This window comes from Salvelinus sp. IW2-2015, linkage group LG11, assembly GCF_002910315.2.
Source record: "Salvelinus sp. IW2-2015 linkage group LG11, ASM291031v2, whole genome shotgun sequence".
In the NCBI taxonomy this organism is placed as follows: Eukaryota; Metazoa; Chordata; class Actinopteri; order Salmoniformes; family Salmonidae; genus Salvelinus; species Salvelinus sp. IW2-2015.
This window is the reverse complement of record NC_036851.1, coordinates 18,258,803-18,263,063: the sequence shown is the minus strand read 5'-3', so window position 1 is coordinate 18,263,063 and position 4,261 is coordinate 18,258,803.

Here is a 4,261-nt window from a genome sequence, read left to right as displayed (position 1 = left end):
AGAGAATCCCCTCTGCATCTCTTTCTCAGAAACCCAGACTCACGAATGCACACTCACAAGCACTCACACACTCGATCGCTCTTTCCCTCTCTCTTTTCCCTCTTTCTCTCTCTCTCTCCTCTCTGTGTCTTTCTCTTTTCTTTCTCGCCATCTCTCTGCTGAATGGGGCCAATTCCGACCCGATTTAAGTGCTCATAAATGGAATGTAATTCCCTTTTCTGGAACTCTCTCTCTGTTTTTTTGCCCTTGAACTTAAGCATGAGAATATCATGCTATTCACCTGCAATTCGTTCGGGGTGGAGATCTAAGAAATGAAGCTGTGGTGGAAGTGTGTCTACAGATACATCATATTCTGACCTTCACTTAATTCCCTGATAATTCCACTACCTTTATACATGAAGAAACAATGAAAAGGGTAGAGTGGAAAAAGCATCTACTTTTTGATCGAAATAACAGCGTTCTCCATGCACTGTTATTTATAAACTGATAAGTGTTTGAAAATATACATTGCAATTGTTTTAGATGATTTTTCCTTATGATCCCTGGAGACAAATGTGAAACCAGTCATATGGAAGCAAACTGAAAATCATATCAACATGAATTGTGCCCTTTTTCCACAGTGAAGTAGGCTATAAATAGCTGTGCCGTTATTCAGAAAATGTTGTGCCCTGATCATTTGCGTGGATAAAATTTGGAGACCCAAGTTATAGGCTTCGGTAGAGTTGAACCTGCCGAGTTGATGTATGTGCTTTAGATTGTTTTAATTATATTTGTACCTGGGCATTTCTCCATTTTATTTTACAATTTGTATCATGTTAACTATTAGCCGCTATCGGGAGCCACCGTCAGTAATACCCATATACATTTATAACTTTAGTTTTAGTTGTCTTTAATTTGTAGCTTACATTTTGCATCATACCATTCCGTTTAGTTTTCTTTCCTCTGTCACGTCTGTGTAGTTGCTGCTGAGGGTCGCTAGCATATTTGGCTAACGTTGTGCATTAATTTGGGAAATGTACCCTATTTGAATCATTATGGAACTCAGACCACATGTAGCATGTTAAACCTGGCGCTTGGCGCATGGTTCACCACGACTGGACCGCTGTCACACACTTCCTTGATTAGTGAGGATCAGGGGAGATTTATAGGACTATTGCTCAACCCCTGTTGTATACTCTTTTTCCACCTTCCAATATTTCATGGGTTGACCTTGAATAATGACAACTTTCAGGATCAAACACTGGGTTTTTGATTAATCAATATATTTAGAGCGTAAAGGCTCTCCAAACCAAATTTTTATGATTCATACATACTTTCCTAACTCTTAACTATTGTCTAAATAAACTACCAGTAGGTGCTGAATTAGGGATGAAAATGCATATATTTAGATGGCTTTCTTTCATTGATCCCTATGTTCTGAACCCGTTCTCGATGTATTTTAGTTAGTCTGTTGACAAAATTCTAATTAAAGGTACACTGTATTTAAAGGGATGGCTTAAGATAAACGTACTGAAAACCTTATTGAATGAAAACTCCACAAGAAAATCTGTTGGCCAGCGAGTGGGAGGGTTTTCAGCGGTTTAATTAAATGTATTCAGCGCGTGCAAGGGGACCATACCTGCAAAGCCTGTTACACACCTGCATAAGGTAGGTCTGAATACCAACTACTGAGAAGGCGTGCGTAGGAAAGGCGTACATTCGAAATAGGACCCAATGTGATTAAGGCTTTGTAAACAGATGTGGAGTGGGTCAGTAGGTGTTTGGACTTTGCCAGGAAGGTTCCCACATGTCTGGCTTTAATGGGCAGCATATGGAGTGGATGACTGATGAGTGTGGGTCCCGTGATGACAGGTGTTGAGTCGTCTGTCGCATTGACCCCCAGTGCATGACAGGCCAAATCAAAGGACACCTTTAATCCACACACAGTGCACACACACACAGCGCACACGCTGAAGTCTCACAGGCTGACCACACATGGCACGGCACCTGTTGCCTCAGTTTCACACTCTTTACTTTCCTTTAGTTGATTCGCTAATCTCTCAGCTTGCCTTGTGTTAGACTACACCCACCCACTCATTCACAGACTTTTATAGAAAAGAAGTAATTATGCTATTGAGCAAAGTGAGATGTATGGCTCGGGATATGTATTATGTTATTTATGTTATCTCTGGTAACTAATCAGAAGGTGAATAACTGTAAACTGGCCTCCGGATTGCTTATTCAAGAACGGTCTGTACGTTTATTTCCCTTGCCTGAGGCTGGAAAAATATATTTGCTTATGCATGAAAATGTCTCAAAGGGAAAATAGTGTTATTTGGTAATAAAGAGTTCAGTCAACCATGTTTATTCATTCTATTGTTTGGGGAACTATCCTCCTGAGACCAGCAATTCATTTTTGTCCACTCTAATGGACATTATTTCCCCCCCTTATCTCTGAGGCTTTACATCCCACTATATTAAGTCCTGTTGTACCTTTCGAGAGGACATTCTTGGCTTTTCAATTATATCGCATGTGTGGGGGGTGTGACCAGGATAACTTTCTGTCCCTGCCAACACAATCAGCAAAGTTTATGGTGTTTATAAAGTGTGTGCACTTGTGTAATCTTAATTTTTGTGAGTTTGATATTCAAATTGCTTCTAGTAAGTAAATATCTCAGGAAAAGTTTGGTGAGTTTTCAGAGCACATACAGTGATCAAAATATTTGTTTTTACATTTTATAATATGTAAAAGCTTTTCCTCATCACAAACACTTATGTGATGTAAAACAAATATCTCCGGAGGCTGTAGCCCACTTCACATAGTGATAAGACAACCTTTCTCCATTCATCTCACGTGCTCGACAAACACAAACAGTGTACCCGTACCCCTCCTATCAAACCAGTATCTCTGTGCTGGCGGTCAATCCAGTTCATTTGTACTGAGGAGATTATTTTGTGTAATTGGGCCTTCTGAGGTAATGACCTTGCAACTTTTCTCCCCCTATAAATTGGAGATGGGAGATTTAGTTTGACACAGGGCCTAGAAGATGTATTACGATTCCATGGCAACAGCCTCCCGCAATAAGGTCGCAGAGGAGGTGTTTAATTAGTCCAGTAGGGCCGTCCCCGAGGAGGGCTTTTTATTACCTCAATATGTCATAGGAATGCATCAGCAACCAACATGCCCGCTGCTGGAGAGAGAGAAGAAAGAGCGCGAGAGAGAGAGAGAGAGAGAGAGGGGTGGGGTGGGTGGTTGAGAGAATGAAAGAGAGGAACAGAGAAAGGGAGTTGGAGAGAACTACGCTATATATACAAAAGTATGTGGACACCCCTTCAAATTAGTGGATTAGGCTATTTCAGCCACACTCGTTGCTGACAGGTGTATAAAATCGAGCACACAGCCAAGCAATCTCCATAGACAAACATTGGCAGTAGAATGGTCTTACTGAAGAGCTCAGTGACTTTCAAAGTGGCACCGTCATAGGATGCCCCCTTTCCAACAAGTCAGTTTGTAAAATTTCCGCCCTGCTAGAGCTGCCCCGGTCAACTGTAAGTGCTGTTATTGTGAAGTGGAAATGTCTAGGAGCAACAACGGCTCAGCTAGCGAAGTGGTAGACCACACAAGCTCACAGAACAATACCGCCGAGTGCTGAAGCGTGTAACCCGTAAAAATAGTTTTTCCTCAATTGCGACACTCAATATCAAATTCCAAACAGCCTCTGGAAGCAACGTCAGCACAATAACTGTTCGTCGGGAGCTTCATGTAATGGGTTTCCATGGCCGAGCAGCCGCAGACAAGAGTAAGATCATCATGTGAATGTGAAGTGTCGACTGTAGTGGTGTAAAGCTCGCCGCCATTGGACTCTGGCGCAGTGGAAATGTGTTCTCTGGAGTGATGAATCACGCTTCACCATCTGGCAGTCTGACGGACGAATCTGGGTTTGGTGGTTTCCAGGAGAACACTACCTGCCCCAATGTATAGTGCCACTTGTAAAGTTTGGTGATGGTTCGGGCTAGGCCCCTTAGATCCAGGGAAGGGAAATCTTAACGCTATAGCATACAATGACATTCTAGACGAGTCTGTGCTTTCAACTTTGTGGCAATAGTTTGGGGAAGGCCCTTTCCTGTTTCAGCATGACAATGCCCAGTGCGCAAAGCGAGGTTCATAAAGAAATGGTTTGTTGAGATCGGTGTGGAAGAACTTGACTGGCCTGCACAGAGCCCTGACCTCAACTCCATCGAAAACCTTTGGGATGAATTGGAACACCTACTGCGAGCCAGG